This window comes from Cyanistes caeruleus, unplaced genomic scaffold (assembly GCF_971803275.1).
Source record: "Cyanistes caeruleus unplaced genomic scaffold, bCyaCae1.hap1.1 HAP1_SCAFFOLD_199, whole genome shotgun sequence".
Lineage (NCBI taxonomy): Eukaryota > Metazoa > Chordata > Aves > Passeriformes > Paridae > Cyanistes > Cyanistes caeruleus.
This window is the reverse complement of record NW_028255987.1, coordinates 64,028-88,073: the sequence shown is the minus strand read 5'-3', so window position 1 is coordinate 88,073 and position 24,046 is coordinate 64,028. Positions and strand designations below refer to the sequence as shown.

General features: G+C 47.8%; 1 long non-coding RNA gene across 3 annotated transcripts; it reads right to left on the bottom strand.

Annotated features, from left to right (window-relative positions):
• Window positions 1-12,411: 12,411 nt before the first annotated feature.
• Window positions 12,412-20,595, bottom strand: LOC111943851 (uncharacterized). Of its 3 annotated transcripts, none has more exons than XR_015282227.1 (6): window positions 20,009-20,595; window positions 18,923-19,049; window positions 18,393-18,721; window positions 18,179-18,289; window positions 14,748-16,468; window positions 12,412-14,517 (listed from the first exon to the last, which is right to left on the bottom strand). It is a non-coding gene; the product is annotated as an uncharacterized LOC111943851 (long non-coding RNA). The 3 variants fall into 3 exon arrangements; XR_015282225.1 differs by having other exon boundaries at window positions 18,578-18,721; XR_015282226.1 differs by lacking the exon at window positions 20,009-20,595 and having other exon boundaries at window positions 18,578-18,721; window positions 18,923-19,058.
• Window positions 20,596-24,046: the final 3,451 nt, after the last annotated feature.

Sequence of the window (24,046 nt, the reverse complement as noted above, 5' to 3'; positions counted from 1 at the left end):
GTGTTTCTTCAATGCTGCTGGCTGAAACTTCTCCAGGTACAAGGCGCAGGATCTTCCTCCTGTCTCCAGCTCGGCAACATTTCAGCTCCCACCCTAGGGCCTAGAAGCCCACCCCACAGTCAATGTCCCCGCCCCACTGTGAATTCAGCACCAGCGCTACAGTGGCTATCAAAGACGCAGGCAAAATCCCTAAGCCGTTTCAGCTCCCCTGCTACGGTCCCATTATTTTGCCCCTACCCATATTGTTCTATTTTCAGTCACAGGACCCAGCCCCAACATCCATATCGCAGGCCTACAGTGATTCCAGCACACAGATCCTACAGTGGCTATGACATTGTCAGTCCCTATCCCAGCCCACAGTGATTTCAGCTCTAGCCCTGGAGAGCCCTTTCCCAGCCCCAGTGATTTCAGCTCTTGGCCCACAAGCTTTATTTCACTGCAAGCTCTTCTTCCGGCTCCAGATGCGTGTTTCTTCAGTGCTGCTGGCTGAAACTTCTCCAGGTATAAGGCGCAGGATCTTCCTCCTGTCTCCAGCTCGGCAACATTTCAGCTCCCACACTAGGGCCTAGAAGCCCACCCCACGGTCAATGTCCCCGCCCCACTGTGAATTCAGCACCAGCGCTACAGTGGCTATCAAAGACGCAGGCAAAATCCCTAAGCCGTTTCAGCTCCCCTGCTACGGTCCCATTATTTTTCCGCTACCCATCTTGTTCTATTTCCAATCACAGGACCCAGCACCAACATCCGTATCACAGGCCTACAGTGATTCCAGCACACAGATCCTACAGTGGCAATCCCATTAGCAGTCCCTATCCCAGCCCCACAGAGAATTCAGCACCAGCCCCACAGTGGCTATCAAAGACGCAGGCAAAATCCCTAACCCAAACCCATTTCAGCTCCCGTGTTACAGTCCCATTATTTTGCCCCTACCCATCTTGTTCTATTTCCAGTCCCAGGACCCAGCCCCAACATCCATATCACAGGCCTACAGTGATTCCTGCACACAGATCCTACAGTGGCTATGACATTTTCAGTCCCTATCCCAGCCCACAGTGATTTCAGCTCTAGCCCTGGAGAGCCCTTCCCAGCCCCAGTGATTTCAGCTCTTGGCCCACAAGCTTTATTTCACTGCATGCTCTCTTCTTCCAGCTCCAGATGCGTGTTTCTTCAATGCTGCTGGCTGAAACTTCTCCAGGTACAAGGCGCAGGATCTTCCTCCTGTCTCCAGCTCGGCAATATTTCAGCTCCCACCCTAGGGCCTAGAAGCCCACCCCACAGTCAATGTCCCAGCCCCACAGTGATTTCAGCCGCAGCGCTACAGTGCCTATCAAAGACGCAGGCAAAACCCTGGCACTGCCAGTATTTCAGCTCCCATGTTATGGTCCCATTATTTTGCCCCTACCCATCTTGTTCTATTTCCAATCACAGGACCCAGCAGCGACACCCGTATCACAGGCCTGCAGTGATTCCAGCACACAGATCCTACAGTGGCAATCCCATTAGCAGTCCCTATCCCAGCCCCACAGTGATTTCAGCTCTTGGCCCACAAGCTTTATTTCACTGCAAGCTCTTCTTCCGGCTCCAGATGCGTGTTTCTTCAGTGCTGCTGGCTGAAACTTCTCCAGGTACAAGGCGCAGGATCTTCCTCCTGTCTCCAGCTCGGCAACATTTCAGCTCCCACACTAGGGCCTAGAAGCCCACCCCACAGTCAATGTCCCCGCCCCACTGTGAATTCAGCACCAGTGCTACAGTGGCTATCAAAGACGCAGGCAAAATCCCTAAGCCGTTTCAGCTCCCCTGCTACGGTCCCATTATTTTGCCCCTACCCATCTTGTTCTATTTTCAGTCCCAGGACCCAGCCCCAACATCCATATCGCAGGCCTACAGTGATTCCAGCAGACAGATCCTACAGTGGCTATGTCACTGTCAGTCCCTATCCCAGCCCCACAGTGATTTCAGCTCTAGCCCTGGAGAGCCCTTCCCAGCCCCAGTGATTTCAGCTCTTGGCCCACAAGCTTTATTTCACTGCATGCTCTCTTCTTCCAGCTCCAGATGCGTCTTTCTTCAATGCTGCTGGCTGAAACTTCTCCAGGTACAAGGCGCAGGATCTTCCTCCTGTCTCCAGCTCGGCAACATTTCAGCTCCCACCCTAGGGCCTAGAAGCCCACCCCACAGTCAATGTCCCAGCCCCACAGTGATTTCAGCCGCAGCGCTACAGTGCCTATCAAAGACGCAGGCAAAACCCTGGCACTGCCAGTATTTCAGCTCCCATGTTATGGTCCCATTATTTTGCCCCTACCCATCTTGTTCTATTTCCAATCACAGGACCCAGCACCAACTACCGTATCACAGGCCTACAGTGATTCCAGCACACAGATCCTACAGTGACAATCCCATTATCGGTCCCTAAACCAGCTCCAGCCCTGGAGAGCCCTTTCCCAGCCCCAGTGATTTCAGCTCTTGGCCCACAAGCTTTATTTCACTGCATGCTCTCTTCTTGCTGCACCAGATGATTGCTTCTCCAACGCTGCTGCCTGCAACTTCCCCAGGTTCAAGGAGCAGGATGTTCCTCCTGTCTCCAGCTCTGCAACATTTCAGCTCCCACCCTAGTGCTTATAAGCCGTCCCCACAGTCAATGTCCCCGCCCCACTGTGAATTCAGCACCAGCGCTACAGTGCCTATCAAAGACGCAGGCAAAATCCCTAACCCGTTTCAGCTCCCCTGTTACGGTCCCATTATTTTGCCCCGACCCATCTTGTTCTATTTTCAGTCACAGGACCCAGCCCCAACATCCATATCACAGGCCTACAGTGATTCCAGCACACAGATCCTACAGTGGCAATCCCATTATCAGTCCCTATCCCAGCCCCACAGTGATTTCAGCTCTTGGCCCACAAGCTTTATTTCACTGCAAGCTCTTCTTCCGGCTCCAGATGCGTGTTTCTTCAGTGCTGCTGGCTGAAACTTCTCCAGGTACAAGGCGCAGGATCTTCCTCCTGTCTCCAGCTCGGCAACATATCAGCTCCCACCCTAGGGCCTAGAAGCCCACCCCACAGTCAATGTCCCCGCCCCACTGTGAATTCAGCACCAGCGCTACAGTGGCTATCAAAGAAGCAGGCAAAACCCTGGCACTGCCTGCATCTCAGCTCCCATGTTACGGTCCAATTATTTTGCCCCTACCCATCTTGTTCTATTTCCAATCACAGGACCCAGCACCAACACCCGTATCACAGGCCTACAGTGATTCCAGCACACAGGTCCTACAGTGGCAATCCCATTAGCAGTTTCTATCCCAGCCCCACAGTGAATTCAGCACCAGCCCCACAGTGGCTATCAAAGACGCAGACAAAATCCCTAACCCAAACCCATTTCAGCTCCCGTGTTACAGTCCCATTATTTTGCCCCTACCCTTCTTGTTCTATTTCCAGTCCCAGGACCCAGCCCCAACATCCATATCACAGGCCTACAGTGATTCCAGCACACAGATCCTACAGTGGCTGTGACATTGTCAGTCCCTATCCCAGCCCACAGTGATTTCAGCTCTAGCCCTGGAGAGCGCTTCCCAGCCCCAGTGATTTCAGCTCTTGGCCCACAAGCTTTATTTCACTGCATGCTCTCTTCTTCCAGCTCCAGATGCGTGTTTCTTCAATGCTTCTGGCTGAAACTTCTCCAGGTACAAGGCGCAGGATCTTCCTCCTGTCTCCAGCTCGGTAACATTTCAGCTCCCACCCTAGGGCCTAGAAGCCCACCCCACAGTCAATGTCCCCGCCCCACTGTGAATTCAGCACCAGCACTACAGTGGCTATCAAAGACGCAGGCAAAACCCTGGCACTGCCAGTATTTCAGCTCCCATGTTATGGTCCCATTATTTTGCCCCTACCCATCTTGTTCTATTTCCAATCACTGGACCCAGCAGCGACACCCGTATCACAGGCGTGCAGTGATTCCAGCAAACAGATCCTACAGTGGCAATCCCATTAGCAGTCCCTATCCCAGCCCCACAGTGATTTCAGCTCTTGGCCCACAAGCTTTATTTCACTGCAAGCTCTTCTTCCGGCTCCAGATGCGTGTTTCTTCAGTGCTGCTGGCTGAAACTTCTCCAGGTATAAGGCGCAGGATCTTCCTCCTGTCTCCAGCTCGGCAACATTTCAGCTCCCACACTAGGGCCTAGAAGCCCACCCCACAGTCAATGTCCCCGCCCCACTGTGAATTCAGCACCAGCGCTACAGTGGCTATCAAAGACGCAGGCAAAATCCCTAAGCCGTTTCATCTCCCCTGCTACGGTCCCATTATTTTGCCCCGACCCATCTTGTTCTATTTCCAGTCCCAGGACCCAGCCCCAACATCCATATCGCAGGCCTACAGTGATTCCAGCACACAGATCCTACAGTGGCTATGACATTGTCAGTCCCTATCCCAGCCCACAGTGATTTCAGCTCTAGCCCTGGAGAGCCCTTTCCCAGCCCCAGTGATTTCAGCTCTTGGCCCACAAGCTTTATTTCACTGCAAGCTCTTCTTCCGGCTCCAGATGCGTGTTTCTTCAGTGCTGCTGGCTGAAACTTCTCCAGGTATAAGGCGCAGGATCTTCCTCCTGTCTCCAGCTCGGCAACATTTCAGCTCCCACACTAGGGCCTAAAAGCCCACCCCACAGTCAATGTCCCCGCCCCACTGTGAATTCAGCACCAGCGCTACAGTGGCTATCAAAGACGCAGGCAAAATCCCTAAGCCGTTTCAGCTCCCCTGCTACGGTCCCATTATTTTGCCCCTACCCATCTTGTTCTATTTTCAGTCACAGGACCCAGCCCCAACATCCATATCGCAGGCCTACAGTGATTCCAGCAGACAGATCCTACAGTGGCTATGTCACTGTCAGTCCCTATCCCAGCCCCACAGTGATTTCAGCTCTAGCCCTGGAGAGCTCTTCCCAGCCCCAGTGATTTCAGCTCTTGGCCCACAAGCTGTATTTCACTGCATGCTCTCTTCTTCCAGCTCCAGATGCGTGTTTCTTCAATGCTGCTGGCTGAAACTTCTCCAGGTACAAGGCGCAGGATCTTCCTCCTGTCTCCAGCTCGGCAACATTTCAGCTCCCACACTAGGGCCTAGAAGCCCACCCCACGGTCAATGTCCCAGCCCCACTGTGAATTCAGCACCAGCGCTACAGTGGCTATCAAAGACGCAGGCAAAATCCCTAACCCGAACCCATTTCAGCTCCCGTGTTACGGTCCCATTATTTTGCCCCTACCCATCTTGTTCTATTTCCAGTCCCAGGACCCAGCCCCAACATCCATATCACAGGCCTACAGTGATTCCAGCACACAGATCCTACAGTGGCTATGACATTGTCAGTCCCTATCCCAGCCCACAGTGATTTCAGCTCTAGCCCTGGAGAGCCCTTTCCCAGCCCCAGTGATTTCAGCTCTTGGCCCACAAGCTTTATTTCACTGCAAGCTCTTCTACCGGCTCCAGATGCGTGTTTCTTCAGTGCTGCTGGCTGAAACTTCTCCAGGTATAAGGCGCAGGATCTTCCTCCTGTCTCCAGCTCGGCAACATTTCAGCTCCCACACTAGGGCCTAGAAGCCCACCCCACAGTCAATGTCCCCGCCCCACTGTGAATTCAGCACCAGCGCTACAGTGGCTATCAAAGACGCAGGCAAAATCCCTAAGCCGTTTCAGCTCCCCTGCTACGGTCCCATTATTTTGCCCCTACCCATATTGTTCTATTTTCAGTCACAGGACCCAGCCCCAACATCCATATCGCAGGCCTACAGTGATTCCAGCACACAGATCCTACAGTGGCTATGACATTGTCAGTCCCTATCCCAGCCCACAGTGATTTCAGCTCTAGCCCTGGAGAGCCCTTTGCCAGCCCCAGTGATTTCAGCTCTTGGCCCACAAGCTTTATTTCACTGCAAGCTCTTCTTCCGGCTCCAGATGCGTGTTTCTTCAGTGCTGCTGGCTGAAACTTCTCCAGGTACAAGGCGCAGGATCTTCCTCCTGTCTCCAGCTCGGCAACATTTCAGCTCCCACACTAGGGCCTAGAAGCCCACCCCACGGTCAATGTCCCCGCCCCACTGTGAATTCAGCACCAGCGCTACAGTGGCTATCAAAGACGCAGGCAAAATCCCTAAGCCGTTTCAGCTCCCCTGCTACGGTCCCATTATTTTGCCCCTACCCATCTTGTTCTATTTTCAGTCACAGGACCCAGCCCCAACATCCATATCGCAGGCCTACAGTGATTCCAGCAGACAGATCCTACAGTGGCTATGTCACTGTCAGTCCCTATCCCAGCCCCACAGTGATTTCAGCTCTAGCCCTGGAGAGCCCTTCCCAGCCCCAGTGATTTCAGCTCTTGGCCCACAAGCTTTATTTCACTGCATGCTCTCTTCTTCCAGCTCCAGATGCGTCTTTCTTCAATGCTGCTGGCTGAAACTTCTCCAGGTACAAGGCGCAGGATCTTCCTCCTGTCTCCAGCTCGGCAACATTTCAGCTCCCACCCTAGGGCCTAGAAGCCCACCCCACAGTCAATGTCCCCGCCCCACTGTGAATTCAGCACCAGCGCTACAGTGGCTATCAAAGACGCAGGCAAAATCTCTAACCCAAACCCATTTCAGCTCCCGTGTTACAGTCCCATTATTTTGCCCCTACCCATCTTGTTCTATTTCCAGTCCCAGGACCCAGCCCCAACATCCATATCACAGGCCTACAGTGATTCCAGCACACAGATCCTACAGTGGCTATGACATTGTCAGTCCCTATCCCAGCCCACAGTGATTTCAGCTCTAGCCCTGGAGAGCCCTTTGCCAGCCCCAGTGATTTCAGCTCTTGGCCCACAAGCTTTATTTCACTGCAAGCTCTTCTTCCGGCTCCAGATGCGTGTTTCTTCAGTGCTGCTGGCTGAAACTTCTCCAGGTATAAGGCGCAGGATCTTCCTCCTGTCTCCAGCTCGGCAACATTTCAGCTCCCACACTAGGGCCTAGAAGCCCACCCCACGGTCAAAGTCCCTGCCCCACTGTGAATTCAGCACCAGCGCTACAGTGGCTATCAAAGACGCAGGCAAAATCCCTAACCCGAACCCATTTCAGCTCCTGTGTTACAGTCCCATTATTTTGCCCCTACCCATCTTGTTCTATTTCCAGTCCCAGGACCCAGCCCCAACATCCATATCGCAGGCCTACAGTGATTCCAGCACACAGATCCTACAGTGGCTATGACATTGTCAGTCCCTATCCCAGCCCACAGTGATTTCAGCTCTAGCCCTGGAGAGCCCTTTCCCAGCCCCAGTGATTTCAGCTCTTGGCCCACAAGCTTTATTTCACTGCATGCTCTCTTCTTCCAGCTCCAGATGCGTGTTTCTTCAATGCTGCTGGCTGAAACTTCTCCAGGTACAAGGCGCAGGATCTTCCTCCTGTCTCCAGCTCGGCAACATTTCAGCTCCCACCCTAGGGCCTAGAAGCCCACCCCACAGTCAATGTCCCCGCCCCACTGTGAATTCAGCACCAGCGCTACAGTGGCTATCAAAGACGCAGGCAAAATCCCTAACCCAAACCCATTTCAGCTCCCGTGTTACAGTCCCATTATTTTGCCCCTTCCCATCTTGTTCTATTTCCAGTCCCAGGACCCAGCCCCAACATCCATATCACAGGCCTACAGTGATTCCAGCACACAGATCCTACAGTGGCTATGACATTGTCAGTCCCTATCCCAGCCCACAGTGATTTCAGCTCTAGCCCTGGAGAACCCTTTCCCAGCCCCAGTGATTTCAGCTCTTGGCCCACAAGCTTTATTTCACTGCATGCTCTCTTCTTCCAGCTCCAGATGAGTGTTTCTTCAATGCTGCTGGCTGAAACTTCTCCAGGTATAAGGCGCAGGATCTTCCTCCTGTCTCCAGCTCGGCAACATTTCAGCTCCCACCCTAGGGCCTAGAAGCCCTCCCCACAGTCAATGTCCCCACCCCACTGTGAATTCAGCACCAGCGCTACAGTGGCTATCAAAGACGCAGGCAAAATCCCTAACCCAAACCCATTTCAGCTCCCGTGTTACAGTCCCATTATTTTGCCCCTACCCATCTTGTTCTATTTCCAGTCCCAGGACCCAGCCCCAACATCCATATCACAGGCCTACAGTGATTCCAGCACACAGATCCTACAGTGGCTATGACATTGTCAGTCCCTATCCCAGCCCACAGTGATTTCAGCTCTAGCCCTGGAGAACCCTTTCCCAGCCCCAGTGATTTCAGCTCTTGGCCCACAAGCTTTATTTCACTGCATGCTCTCTTCTTCCAGCTCCAGATGAGTGTTTCTTCAATGCTGCTGGCTGAAACTTCTCCAGGTACAAGGCGCAGGATCTTCCTCCTGTCTCCAGCTCGGCAACATTTCAGCTCCCACCCTAGGGCCTAGAAGCCCACCCCACAGTCAATGTCCCCGCCCCACTGTGAATTCAGCACCAGCGCTACAGTGGCTATCAAAGACGCAGGCAAAACCCTGGCACTGCCTGCATCTCAGCTCCCATGTTACGGTCCAATTATTTTGCCCCTACCCATCTTGTTCTATTTCCAATCACAGGACCCAGCACCAACACCCGTATCACAGGCCTACAGTGATTCCAGCACACAGGTCCTACAGTGGCAATCCCATTAGCAGTTTCTATCCCAGCCCCACAGTTAATTCAGCACCAGCCCTACAGTGGCTATCAAAGACGCAGACAAAATCCCTAACCCGAACCCATTTCAGCTCCCGTGTTACAGTCCCATTATTTTGCCCCTACCCATCTTGTTCTATTTCCAGTCCCAGGACCCAGCCCCAACATCCATATCACAGGCCTACAGTGATTCCAGCACACAGATCCTACAGTGGCTGTGACATTGTCAGTCCCTATCCCAGCCCACAGTGATTTCAGCTCTAGCCCTGGAGAGCGCTTCCCAGCCCCAGTGATTTCAGCTCTTGGCCCACAGGCTTTATTTCACTGCATGCTCTCTTCTTCCAGCTCCACATCTGCTTCTTTTTCCCCCCCTCTCTGCTAGGTGAAGCTGCTCCAGGTTGAGACAAAGGGTCTTTGTTCTTGGTTCCAGCTCTGAGGTTGCACCTCTAGGCTGAGAGATGCCACTCCAACCCCATAGTAATCTTTACTGTATTTACAGCCTGCCCCGTTGTGTACCATTCTATGCTTGCTTCCCACATGTACAGTCACTTTGGCCTCAGAACAGTGTTTGCAGCAGTCCCCATCCCAGCCCCAGTGATTTCAGCTTCAGTCCCACAAGCTTTATTTGACTGCCAGCTCTTGTGCTGCACTTCTGCCTCCTCATCTTCCCAGCATTGCCACATCATGCTGCTTTCTGGCTCTCCAGGCAGGATTTCTGTTTTAGCTCTAGCTCTGTGGTTTGAGCTTAGCTCTTGAACCCACATTCCAACCCCAACCTGACCATCCTTACTGGAGGAACAGCTCTTCAAGGCCCTATCCCAGCCCTGACACTGATTTCAGCTCCAGCCACGCAGTTCGCATCCCAGCTCCATATTCCTTATCCCAGCCCCACAACAGTTTTACCCTAAACCCTACCATGTTTCTGTCTGCTCCAGCTCTGCTTCCGGAGTTCCTGCTCTTCAGCTTCCCACTACTGGTGGCTGAAAGCTGCTCCTGCTTCTCACTGCAACCCAGGGCTGTTGATAAGGCCACAAGTCAGTTATTATTGTCACTTCAATGTCTCTAGATATTGTCCTACCCACCCTAATGGGAGCCCAACTTTGGCGACACTTGAAGCCTCTAGCCCAACAGGTACCTTCCCCCTCCCCCTGGGTCTCAGCCCAGCACTTGCCCAAAGGCCCCCCCTCACCCCCCCCCCGGCATTACCAGGGGCTGGGAATAGCCATTGGGCCCCTGCTCCCCCATCCCAAAAGGTGCCCTTGGGCTGGTTCTCAGGCCCTGGAGCCCTCCCAGCCCCCAGACCCTCAGACTCTCCTTGGTACCAGCAGACAGGGGCTGCTAATCCCCCAGGCACCTCCTGCAGGCCCTGAGCTGCAGCTCCATCCCCTTCCCCCATGGCATTTATCCAGCTCCAGCCTCAGTATTTCCATTGCCCCACATTGGTTTAGGCATGATTCCAGTGCCAAGGTCTTTATTCCACACCCTGGGGCTTTATGTCTCCACTGGTCCCACAATGGGTGTTTCAGCCCCAGCCCCACAATCTCTACTGAATTAACATCAGCTATCCAGCAAAAAAGCCCCTAAAGTAATTTATTCTAATAATTAATTAATAGTTAATTAACGTTTAATTAATAATAAGAAATAATAATGAACTAATAAATAATTACTCAATATTTAATTAATAATTAACAGATATTTAATTAATATTTAATTAATAATCAATAAATAATAAATATTAGCTAACGAATAAATAATAAATGTTTAATTAATTATTGATAGATAATATTTAATATTATTAAATAATAATTAGTAAATAATAAACTTATAAATAATGAATATTTAATTAAATAATGATTAACAAATAGTATTTAATAATAGTAGATAATATTTAATCATTATTTATTAATAGTTAAACTAATACATATAAAGATAACAATATATCTTGTTAAAAGTAATTATAATTAATAATTTTTTTATTTTAATAGAACGAGCAAAGCTAAGCAATGTAACAAAGAAAACCGTTATTATTTTAAATAAAGTCAAACTAAAATATTAAAAACCAAAAAATCCCAGCTTTATTTCCGATATTTTAAACATTATCTTCAATCCAGAAACTACAAAACAGCTCCTCTCTGTTCCGTAGAAGCAGCAGCTCATCTCCCTGTGCCACTCCAGACCCCGCACCCGCCTCCGGCCGCCCGAAAAGCGGGCATGGCGCCCGACCTCACCGGCGCAGGGCTTCCGTCCTGGCGCACCGGCGCTCCCTTGATCGTGCCCGCGCAGCTCCCGCTCCCGCCGCCGCCGCCGCCGCCGCCGCCGCCGCCGCCGCCGCCGCCGCCGCCGCCGCCGCCGCCGCCGCCGCCGCCGCCGCCGCCGCCGCCGCCGCCGCCGCCGCCGCCGCCGCCGCCGCCGCCGCCGCCGCCGCCGCCGCCGCCGCCGCCGCCGCCGCCTCTCTACCGCTTGCCGCCGCGCCGCCGAACTAACGCCCACACCTCTCCAGCTCACGCTATTTATAGCCCACGGCCGGCCAGCCCAGCCAATCACAGCCCGAGGCAGCACCGGGCCCGCCAATCCCAGCCCGCCCGTTCCCGCCGCGCTCGCCTCCGCGACCCCCCGCTGTCCCCTCAGGCTCCGCTCCCGCGATCCCCCCCGCTCCCCCCCCTTCTCCCCGTTTCTTTGGGCGAAATTACGGCCGGGACCTGAACGGGGAGCCCCCGCCCACCCTTCCCGGGACCCAGCAGCACCTCTCGGGGCTGCGACAGCTCGGCTCCGCCGGCTCCCAAAGCGACAGCGGCCGGAGCAGCACCCCAGCAAAACGGGGGAGCGGGACCGGGCCGCGACTGAGCGGGCTGAGCTTGGCGGGACCGCGCCTGGATTCAAAGGGTGGCTGTGATTGGCCAGCGCATAGCAAGGCGGGCCGGGATTGGCGGAAGCTTTGAGGCTGCGGCCCATGGGAGCGCGAGGTGCTCAGTTGGGCGGAGCCAGGGGTGCTCGCAGGGTCCGCGGACGCCCTGGGCCCCGCTCGCCAGACTCCCGTCCCCTTCTCCGGCCCTCTCTATTGCCCTGGTCCCGCCTAAAAGGCCCCCGCAGAGCCTCTATCGGAGCGCCCCAGCGGCACTCGGGGCAGGGGGCGGGGAGGGGCGTAGCCGCCAGCTCGCCCGGGTGTGGTGCCAGCTCGCAAAGCTGCGATGGCAAGCGCGGAGCAGGGAGCGGCGGTGGGGAGGGCGTGCACAGCTCGCTGCAGGCTCTGAGCGCCTCTTCCCTCGCAGCGGTTCCTCTTCTGCGAGGACTTGGACTGCCCGATTAGGTGCTGGCTGAGATAAACACCTTAGGAAAATACCTAAGTGCCCGCCCCTCTCCTGCTGCGGGTCCGCTGCTCACCGTCCTTCTCCCCGCAGTCCGTCTGTGAAGCTGAAACTGATCTGCCGCCCGCCACTGCTGTTATTCTTAGCCGCTGGCCTGCACGGCCGCTGCTCCTTTTAGCGCCGTGTCCCTGCTCCGGGCCGTGTCACTTTACACACTTAACGCTATTTCACCCCTCCCTGCTATTTACAGACACCGCCCCGCTCACTCCCTCCCCAGGCTCGGCAGCCGCGGAACTGCCGTAGCTCCCGCTGCCGCCTCCCCCCCGTCACCCAGCGGAGCGGGGCAGGGCCCCGCTCGGGGCACAGCGGCAGTAGCGTTCTGTGCCCACAAGAGCTCAACATAACATAACTGACTCAAAGGCAGCTCACACAAGAAGGGAAAGAGGAAAGACTAAAACATCTGCGGAGCTCAAAAGCAGAAACTTTGTATCCGTGTGCACTAACATCCATGATTTTTTACATTTCCATTTTTTCTTTACATTTGACTTCATCCCCAACAGTTGTCTAAGAAATAATGTTATTAAATCTTTGTTTCTCTTGGTACACCGTGAGAACTTGGTGTTGCTCTGTATGTGTGGCTTTGGCCACGCTTGTGGACATGTAAAGTCAGTACTTGGAGTCTTCTGCACACATAATGGGCAAAGTGTGTCGGAGGGCCCCAGTGGATAAATTGCTGTTCTGTACATCTGTAGTGGTGCTGAGTTTTGCTTTGGTTAAGGAGACCTTAACCACGTTCACTGTGGGGAAAGCTGATGGACTCCTGACTGCAGGGCTGGGGTGATGGTGCTGCCTTCTGCATGCCTTTCCTTTGTGGACACAAACCAGTGGAAGAGCAAGGCCCTGAAGAAACCAGGATCCTCCTGAGAGGGCCACTCCGTTTTAGCAGCAGTGCTGAACACACTCCCCCTCCTCTCCCAGTCCTGGCCAGCGATACAGCATGCAGGGGGAGCTGCCTGGGGAAAATGGAATCTCGGCCCTGCTCCACCAGGTACCAACCTCTTCTTCTGCTAGACAATGTGCCTTCACACAAAAGACGAGTCCCCAAAGGATAGGCCTTGCAGGCTCTTGCCTTGGAGTGGGAGCAGCTCCACCCTGCTTTTTTTCTGCTGACTGTGTGAGTGTGCTGCCTCTCCCTGATGAATTAATCTTGATCTGTGGTGTCATAAAATACGCTCTTCTGATTTTATTATATTCATCTAAGGTTGTATTTCTTCTTAACTTTAGATTTCTCGTAAATGTGAGATGAAAGCGGAAATATCTGCTCTGTGTTTTCAAGATGCAGATGGTCCCTGTACAGCTCAGTTTGGGTGTGTGGTTTGCCTCATCTTCTCACAAAAAGATGTTGAAAGGGCAGGAATAGTGAATGAGTTATAAGAAGCAAACTACTCCCTGCTGTGAGAGTAAATTAAAAACTTGCAGTATCTTTGTCTAAATTGCAAACTAACCAGCGGATCTTGTACTTTGGAGACTTGAATTAAGGGCTTTATTCCTCCTGTTATTTAAAATCTGATGATGATTCTGATTTCTCTGCTTTTTCATGTCTGTGAGGGACCAATAAGGCTACAGAGTCACAGACTGAGAAGTAGCTGTAATGATTTAAATGACCTAAACCTAAGGAGAGAGTACTGAAGTGTTCAAAAGAGAACCCAAACCTTTCCACCTGATGAGCTCTGAGGAAATATTAGCTGATCGTTCCATTGTGGCTCATTTATTTAAATCAGATCCTGGTGTCTTCTGTAGTGTGGCCAGCATTTGTCAGCAGCCATTTAGTGTGATATATTGGTGGCAAACTTCTTGTCAGGATGTTGGTTGACAGCAGCAGTAAAAACTGTTGAACACAGCAAAGAGATTTAAAAATGCTCAAGTGTTTTTTGTAATGCTTGTCAGGTACCTTTCTGTGGCTGTGTCACACCTAATGGGCTGTAAAGATGTCACTATAAATCAGTGCTGAAAATGGGACTGGGTACTAAATGCAGGGGTATAAGGAAGGGCAGAGAGAAGAGATCCTTGGAAGGCATTTTGGAAAACTGCTGTGAGGCCAGAAGGCCTTCGGTTCATCCCCAGTGATGCCACGGTTGGGTTAGTCCTGCCCAGCAGCGACAATCCAAGTGTTACATGGACAGTTTTTCTCCCAGCTTCTCTGCCCCAGGAGGCCCACTCCCAACAGGAGGAGATGAAAAGAAGCCTGGACTTCTTTTTGAGAAGGAAATTTTAGGAGGCTCTGTGCCAGCTAAATCCCTGGCTCAGCTGAGGGTTCACGGGGCAGCCTGACTTGGATCAGAACCAGCCAAAACCGAGTCCTCATGCCTAAATATGTCTGCTTCCTGTAGTTTTTCCCTGCCTTGCTCTTTCTGCTGCACATTTCCTCCCTGTTGTTCATTTTCCAGGGACAAGAATTAGTTCCTTCAGCCAGGCAGACTTGGCCTCTGGCAGCATCCAGTACATCCACACCAGTGAGGAGGAAAAGCACACGGATGCCTTCATCTTTTCTGATGAAAAGAAAAGGTCTGATGTCCTGAAAATTGAAAAAGAAAAAAGAAAAGTGAAAAAGAAAAGAAAAAAGAAAAAGATGAAAAGTGTCTGATGGGACAAACGAGGTCAGTCCCAGCCTGACTTTTGCCTGAGTGGGCAGATGTGGCTGTTCCTCCTTCACCTGCTGTGGGATTTCCCACATCCCTCAGGTCAGGAAGGCAGCAAGGCCTGTGCAGGGAACAGGAACAGGGAACACCTGCCCAGTGGGCTCACCAAGAGCTGAGTGCCTGGTTTTCAGCTGCTTGCCAACTGTTCCTGGAGCTCAGCTTTGATTCAGTGCACTGACAGCGTACTGACGACATCCAGCCCCTGGAGAAATGCCTTTTTCCTGTTTTCTGAAAGAGAAGAAGTCTAGCTGCACATAGAGGGAGAGGGGAAAAACTGAGTGAGAGAGGGAGGGAAAGTGGATGTCCATAAATATCACAGAAAGAGGGAGAATTAATGAGTGGGGAGGGATAAAGAAGTGATCTGGGCTTAGCAGCTCAGACAAGGCTGAAATGAAGAGACCCAAACTGGGGATCGCTGTGCTCTTGCGGTGAAGTCACACTCTTGGAAGGCTGAATTCGGCAAGGGAAGCATTTCTTCCTGTCCCAGGTGAGCCAGACATTTGACATCACCATAAACCCCGTGGATGACTCCTTGCCCATCGTGCAAATCTTTGGGATGACAGTTCAGGAAGGGGTGAGAAAAACCATCATGGAGTTTGAGCTCAAAGCGACAGATGCTGACACAGAGGTAAGGCAGGACCACCCCCAGCCTCCTTGCTCCCCTCTTGTGCTGCACACCTGGGCTTGTGTTTAAAGACTTAACGCTGAATTTACGCTCAGCATGGATGGAAATGGCACTTCCTCTTCTTCCTGGGTCTGGCCAGAGGCTGAGCTGTCTAACATTGGCTCTATCTCACTGCTGTTTCCCCTGCAGCAAGAGATCTGGCTGCCTGAGCCAAAATCCTGCCCCAAAGGTTTTTGCCCTGGCAGAAGTAGCAAGGGACACACTGCCCGGAATGGCTGCAGGACTGGGGGCTGCTCTTGTGTTCGTGGAGCAGGCACAGGGGTGGGTGGGAGCTGTCTCAGACCAGCTGAAGCAGGAATTCGGTGGGATGTGCCTTGTTTTATAGGGAGACACCTACAAAACAAAATCCCTTGGGAGAGGGACAAGGACAGGGCGGGGCTCAGGGGGAACCAGGAATGTTCTGTGCTAACCCTTGTGTTGGGAACACCAACACAGGGGAGCTGCCTGGCCAGAATCCCTGTCCAGCTCTCCTGAGCTGGAAGGGCAGTGTCCTGAGGTTGTGTCCCCAGCTTTGCCCCTCCATGTCCGGGCACAGGTGGAGTCCCTGATGTTCGGGGCGGTGCAGCCGCCCCGGCACGGGCTGATGTAGCGCAGCGGCCGCGGGCAGCGTCCTCTGCAGGCCACCACCTTCACCACGGATGACATCACATCTACCAGAAGCGCGGCAGCTGCAGGCACGGCGGCGGCAGCGCGCTCAGGGACCGCTTCACCCTCACCGTCTCCGACGGCACCAGCCCCCTCTTCGTGGTGCAGGAGGGAGGGAAGAAGGTCGGGGAGGAGAAGGGATGGGAGGGGGCCTTGGGAGCTCACAGGGAGCTGCCTCCTCTCGGGGCAGGGGGGACTGAGATGCTGACTGAATGTTCTCAGTCACATCTTTGCTTCTTCCCCTCCCTGCAAACTCTGCCCTTGGTGCCAGCAGAGCCGAAGGGAGCTGAGCTGGTGACGTGGTGGCTGAGGCTCTGACTCGCACAGTAAGCCCCGTGTCTCTGAACTGTTGTCAGGTGTGGCCCACATCATGTTTAAGGTGGAGATCATGTCCAACGAAGACCGGGAGTGGCACGAGTCCTTTTCTCTGGTGCTGGGCCCAGATGATCCTGTGGAAGCAGGACCTAGGGACCTGCTGATTCAAGGCTGAAGTGAACCTTTAAGAAATGAGGAACAGGTTGAGTATGGAATTATCAGAGCGCAGCACAACTCGCTGCCTGTTGGGGAGGGTGAAACAGGGAAACCTTATGAATGTGATTGTTTGGCAGAACATTCTGAAAAAAGAAGGCTAGAATTGAATAGAAATGAAAGCCTGCTTTGAGTCATAAGATACAGAGTACTGGTTACTATATGACCAGAGAACAATAGCCTAGCCAGCTAAAGGAAAATCCCTGCTGATAAAACAATGCCCTTCTGCTGACAGAAAGCCCAAAGGCCAAGAAGCAAGGAAAGAACTTGTAAAGCTTGTACAGCCTCAAATGCAACACTGTATGTAAAGTCTTTAGTGGGTGTATCTCATAGTGATTGGATACTGGGAATTAGAATATTCACTGTAGAAAAAGATACATTGGATTGTGACAAGAACTTTGCTCTCTTAGCTTTTCACTCTTAAACCTCTCTCTCTTACCTCTTAACCTCTCTCGTACCTCTCGGCTCTTCTCTCTTACCCCTTTACTCCTCTCTCAGCTCCCCTCTCCCCCTCTCTTACCTCTTCCACTCTTTCCCTCTCTTACTCTTACCCTCTTGGTTTTTCCCCTCTTACCCCTCTCTTGTCTCCCCCATCTCCTAAGCCTCCCTGGTTTCCCCCGCTCTCCCTCTGTTGCTCTTACTCCCTCCCTCCCCTTTTCCAACCTCTCCTCCCCTGCTCTCCCCACTCTCTCCCCTCCCCTGGACCACGTGGATGCCGAGGCTGGTGGTGGACACAGGTCTCCCCTTTCTTTACCCTTATAATAAATTGCTTATACCTGAACAGCTTGACCCTGGAGAAGTCTCTCACCGCAAGCGAGCATTTTACACAGCAATATCTAAGCAATGATTTCTAAACATTTATCCAAGCTTAAACAGCTTATTCCTAATTATCACCACCCTTATAACCAGCGCTCACCTGCCCCTGCAATACACAGGCACAGGGAGGGCACTGCAGTTATTTACACAACAGAACAAGTAACATACCAAATTAAACACCCAGCACTATACCTCACTTCTGGAAACAAAACCTGGGCACACACTTTAGTGTGCAAAACCCCTGTAAGAATAAAACCTGCTCTAAATATCTTAGGCATCAAGCCACAGACACGCCTATGAGATTCAGTGCAGCAGTGACAAAAAAAGGAATTATTTCCTTAACTTGTGAATAATCACCTCTAAGATTCTGTGATGCAGTTGCCACTGCACACAGCCACAAGCGGCCTTTTTATTAACAGGCAAAAGAACAAAGGCAATCCCAATTTCTCCCTTTTTGTCTGCAAAGAAACAGAGAAGGGAGAGATGCTTCTCAGAGGAGCATGGTAAAAAGACACATGGTGTAGAATATGGAACAGCTGATGGTTCAGCATCTCTTCCACTGCAAGATCTAGAGGATATCTGATGATACCTTGGAGGCAGGAGTCACAAAAGCTGACGGAGAGGGAATAGAAAGGAGCTCAACGCTATCTGCTCTTACGTTTTAGCACTGTGACCTTTACCTTAACTTACAGTTAAGTGTTTCTGACAGTGTAAATGCCTTTTGTTTTGATTTTAACAGAGTACAAGAATTCAGTGATGAAGTAACAGTGGCATACAGCCTTTAATTTCCCCTGGTCCTCTCACCCAGCAATGAGGTCTCACAACAACAATACAACAATAAATAGTTATAGAAGGTAACTCACTGTGCTGAAGAGTTCTTCAGAAGGATGGGAGCCACAATTGAGGCAGATCCTTGGACAGACAAGCCAGAGGTGTTTAGGCCTCGTGTTTCCTCGTTACCCCAGAACCAGCCCCTAAAGGGGAACACAAAGTTCACAGGCTTGTATTTGGAATTAACGACATATAAAGAACAAAACATCCTAAAAAAGCTACATATCATACAAATAAACCAGCTACCTTCTTTATGCCGCTTTTCTGTGCAGCCACAACTTCACAGAAGTAGATCTTGTTCTATCAATACAATGTTTTATTATTGATGGGCTTGTTGAAATCAGAGTGAACTCCAAGCACCCAGATATTCACAGCAGGCAAACATCTCTCTGAATACAACTGAAAAGGCCAGAAAGGCTGCTCCATGTTACCTCTGATAGCCACGTTTGTCTCTAGAGTACATCAGATGATCAATGCACGGCCTTGAATCTATTTTTTTCCCCCTGGGTTCCTCCTTTCCATCCTTCTGCGTAGCCTTGTAGCAGATAAATCTGTTCAATAAAGGGCCCAGCTGACTGTGAGCAGAAGGCAAAGCAGAGGATTTGTCAGCATGAAAACCCACACTGCAAAGATGAACGAGCATCAGGGGCAGTTAAAAATCTGCTAGAAATTAGTGCTAATGTCACACTACCCTCTCTTCCCTGTTTTCCATATCTAAAAGGAAAGGAAGTTGTGTGTGAGCCAGAAAAGCTAAAAGGGTAGGGCAATGTGCTCACCTGCCATCCCACACAGCTTGGTGTGACTTAATGCACCAAACACAAGGGAATCGTTGCCAGCTGGGCAACAGACACCACGAAGCACACAGGTTTTCCGTGCTGTCAGCAGCTGCAAGGGGAGGATTGCCTCCGAGAAACATACCAAAACAATGAAAATTAAAAAAAACCAAATTAACATCTATTTCCACCACACATGTTTAAATTTATATACCATATTCATTTATATATGACAAGCAATATATAAAGTATCAAAATATATTATTTTAACATGTATACGTACGTTATTATATATTAAATATATTATATACATTTTAATGATATATATTTATTATATATATAATACATATATTAAATCAATATATATAATATATATATTAAATATAAATCAGTTTGTATATATTGGCATTACTTATATATCTTTACTTTTCTGGTTGCACATACGTCTATATCTTTATATATTTAATATACATTTCTATGTTTTTATTTTTGTAGTATTTATTTAAAAGCCCCGAAGCTAACCTAATAAAAACCAAACAGTCCCTTTATATTAAACGGTATTTAAAAATATTTTAATATATAATTTTTATCATATTTATATACCTTGTTGATATACATAACACATAACATATCCTAAAATATATCATATTACCATCTATACGTACAGAAATCATATTATAGATTATAAATCAATATATATGTACATATTTCTATTACTTATTTGTACTTATTTTTACACGTACATATATATGAAATCATATTATAGATTATAAATCAATATATATGTACATATTTCTATTACTTATTTGTACTTATTTTTACACGTACATATATATGAAATCATATTATAGATTATAAATCAATATATATGTACATATTTCTATTACTTATTTGTACTTATTTTTACACGTACATATATATATGTCTATATACATTTCTCTATACCTTTATATATTCATTCTTTAAAGATTTTATTTATTTTTATTTTTCTTATTTATTTAAAAGCCCTGCCTCTAACTAAATAAAAACCAAGCAGTCCCTTTATCTTCAATAGTTTTTAATATCTATTTTGATCATCTTTATACTTACAGGTATATACTCGGTTGATAACCTGCCCCCGCCCCGCCCGCCGCTCTCACCGTTCCGGCACACAGAGCAGCCACCTCCTTGGGCTGCTTCGGTCCCAGGGCCAGGGAGCGACCGTTTGGTCCCGATGCCATTGGGGTTTCCGCCATTTCCCCGGGCCGTGGGGGAGAGAACAGAGCGAGAGGAGCGGTGGCAAGGTACAGGTTGTCGCGAGTGCCATAAGCCCCAGAACACGGCCGCAGCAAGGACCCCGGCAGAGAGAGGCGTCTTCACCGTTGCCTGTCGGCACCCGACCGACTCGCGCCCGGCCCTGGAGCCGTCGAGCGCACAGCCCGTGTCTGCACGGCCGGAAAAGCTGCAGAAAATTGCGCCAGAGTGGCGTTGGCGCCGGGATGTTTGTCAGGCAGTCAAAAGCACGCACCCACCGCCCGGGGTCCTTCCATTTTCCCGCCTTTTTGGCCGCCATCCTTGGAAGGTCAAGCCAGCCACGACCAGGCAGCCATCTTGTGCATGGTGTGACGTCACTTCCACCCTTCCTTGCCGCCATCTTTGTTGTGGCTGAAGCCACTTCCGGCCGAGCAGCCATCTTTGTTATGGCACAATTAAGGCCCCCGCTGCTCTCAGCACGTCTGTCTTACTTACTTGCCTGAACGAAAAACCTGCCGACGCTGACCGACTCCAAGCACTCTGCCTGATTTTCCGCCACCTTTCCCGGGGCGAGGACGATGGCGGCGGGGCTCAGCGGCTCCATAGCTGGGTGGCGGCCGCACCTGCGGCGGCAGGCATTGGAGTCAACGCCTCTGCTGGGGTCCTCCCGGCCGGCTCCTGCAGGGGGTTGGTCCTGACGCAGCTCCGCTCGGTTCGGCTCTTTCGGGCCCACTTCGGCTCGTCTTGGCCCCGCCCGCTTCAGCTCGGCCCCGCCTGGCCCCGCTCGGCCAGGCACCACCCAGCTCGGAGCACAGCTGCAGTACCGCTCTGTGCCCACAAGGCGGCAGCACTGCCGCAGAGCTCAGCCCAGGGTGGGCGGGGGGCGTCCCTGCACCTGCAGAGAAGAGAGGCAAGAAACCACATGTGCAACCCCCTTCCAAAAACTCTTCTCCAAGGAACGCCCCAAAAAACCCCCCCATCGAAACTTAGCAAGCCCTGCCTCTAACCAAATAAAAAACAAAATACCCCTTCATTTAAATGTATTTAATATTTATTTCTATCATATTGATCTATATTTATACACATAGATATAATGCATAATCAATATAAAAATATATTAACGTCTATCCATATATTTTTCATATTGAATATTAATCTAATTGTCTAGTTTTAGATTACTTGTATTTATTTGTTTTTATTTCAATTTATATATATATCTCCCTATATTTATTTCTTTATTATAGAGGTGTATATTTTCATTTCTATATTAATCATTTAAAAGCCATGCCTCTAAGCCTCTAACCAAATAAAAACCAATTAAACCCTTGTTTTAAATGTTTTTAATACCTATTTCTATAATATTGATCTTCTAGATTTATACACATAGATATAATGCATAACAGATATTAAAGTACATTACCATCTATCTGTATAGCTTTTATACTGATTATTAATTTACTTGTCCAGATTTGGATTACTGGTATTTATTTCTTTTTTATGGCTCTATCTATCTATCTGTCTGTCTGTCTATCTATCTCCCTATATGCATTTCTTTATTATAGATCGGTATATTTTCATTTCTATATTATTCACTTAAATGCCCTGCCTCTAATCCTCTAACCAAATAAAAAACCAAAAGTCCCTTCATTTAACTCTTTGTAATATTTATTTCTATCATATTGAACTTCTTTATTTATACACATAGATATAATACATACCAGATATTAAAATATATTATATTAGCATCTATCCATATAGTTTTCATACTGAATATTAATCTGCTTTTCTAGATTTAGATTACTTGTATTTATTTCTTTTTTATGGGTCTCCATATATATATATCACCCTATATTTATTTCTTTATTATAGATGTGTATATTTTCATTTCTATATTATTGATTTAAATGCCAGGCCTGTAACCAAATAAAAAACAATAATCCCCTTCATTTAAAAATTTTTAATATCTATTTTTATCATATTGATCTTCTTTATTTATACATACAGATATATTGCATAATAGATATTAAAATTTATTATATTAACATCTACCCATATAGTTTTCATACTGAATATTAATCCACTTGTGTAGATTTGGATTACTTGCATAGACAACTTTTTTATGGCTACATATATAAATATATATCTATCTCCCTATATTTATTTCTTTATTATAGATGTGTATATTTTCATTTCTATATTATTCATTTAAATGCCGTGCCTGTAACCAAATAAAAACCAGTAATTCCCTTGATTGAAATATTTATATCTATTTCTATAATATTGATTTTCTTTATTTATACACACAGAGATATAATGCACAACAGATATTAAAATACATAACCATCTCTCCATATATTATTCATATTGAATATTAACCAGCTTGTCTAGATATAGATAATTTCTATTTATTTCTTTTTTATGGCTATATCTCTTTATCTCTCTATCTGTCTCTTCTCTCTATCTCCCTATATTTATTTCTTTATTATAGATGTGTATATTTTCATTTCTGTATTATTCATGTAAATGCCCTGCCAGTAACCAAATAAAAAACAAAAATCCATTTGATTTGAATATTTTTAGTATCTATTTATATCGTATTGATCTTCAATATTTATACACACAGATACGTTGCATAATAGATATTAAAATTTATTATATTAACCTCTATCCATATAGTTTTCATACTGAATATTAATCTACTTGTCTCGATTTGGATTACTTGTATTTATTTCTTTTTTAAGGCTGTGTATATATATATCTATCTCCCTATATTTATTTCTTTATTATAGATGTGTATATTTTCATTTCTATATTATTCATTTAAATGCCAAGCTTTTAAATAAAAAACAAAAAGCCCCTTGTTTAAAAAAAAATTAATACCTATTTCTATAATATTGATCTTCTATATTTATACACATAGATATAATGCATAACAGATATTAAAGTACATTACCATCTATCCGTATAGTTTTCATACTGATTATTAATTTACTTGTCCAGATTTGGATTAATGGTATTTATATCTTTTTTATGGCTCTATCTATCTATCTATCTATCTATCTATCTATCCATCCATCCATCCATCCATCCCCCCTATATTCATTTCTTTGCTATAGATGTGTTTATTTTCATTTCTATATTATTCATTTAAATGCCCTGCCTCTAATCCTCTAACCAAATAAAAAACCAAAAGTCCCTTCATTTAACTCTTTTTAATATCTATTTCTATCATATTGAACTTCTTTATTTATACACATAGATATAATACATAACAGGTATTAAAATATATTATATTAGTATCTATCCATATAGTTTTCATACTGATTATTAATCTACTTGTCTAGACTTGGATTACTTGTATTTATTTCTTTTTTATGGGTCTCGCTATATATATATATCACCCTATATTAATTTCTTTATTATAGATGTGTATATTTTCATTTCTATATTATTCATTTAAATGCCCTGCCTCTAAGCCTCTAACCAAATAAAAAACCAAAAGTCCCTTCATTTAACTCTTTTTAATATCTATTTCTATCATATTGAACTTCTTTATTTATACACATAGATATAATACATACCAGATATTAAAATATATTATATTAGCATCTATCCATATAGTTTTCATACTGATTATTAATCTACTTGTCTAGACTTGGATTACTTGTATTTATTTCTTTTTTATGGGTCTCGCTATATATATATATCACCCTATATTAATTTCTTTATTATAGATGTGTATATTTTCATTTCTATATTATTCATTTAAATGCCCTGCCTCTAAGCCTCTAACCAAATAAAAAACCAAAAGTCCCTTCATTTAACTCTTTTTAATATCTATTTCTATCATATTGAACTTCTTTATTTATACACATAGATATAATACATACCAGA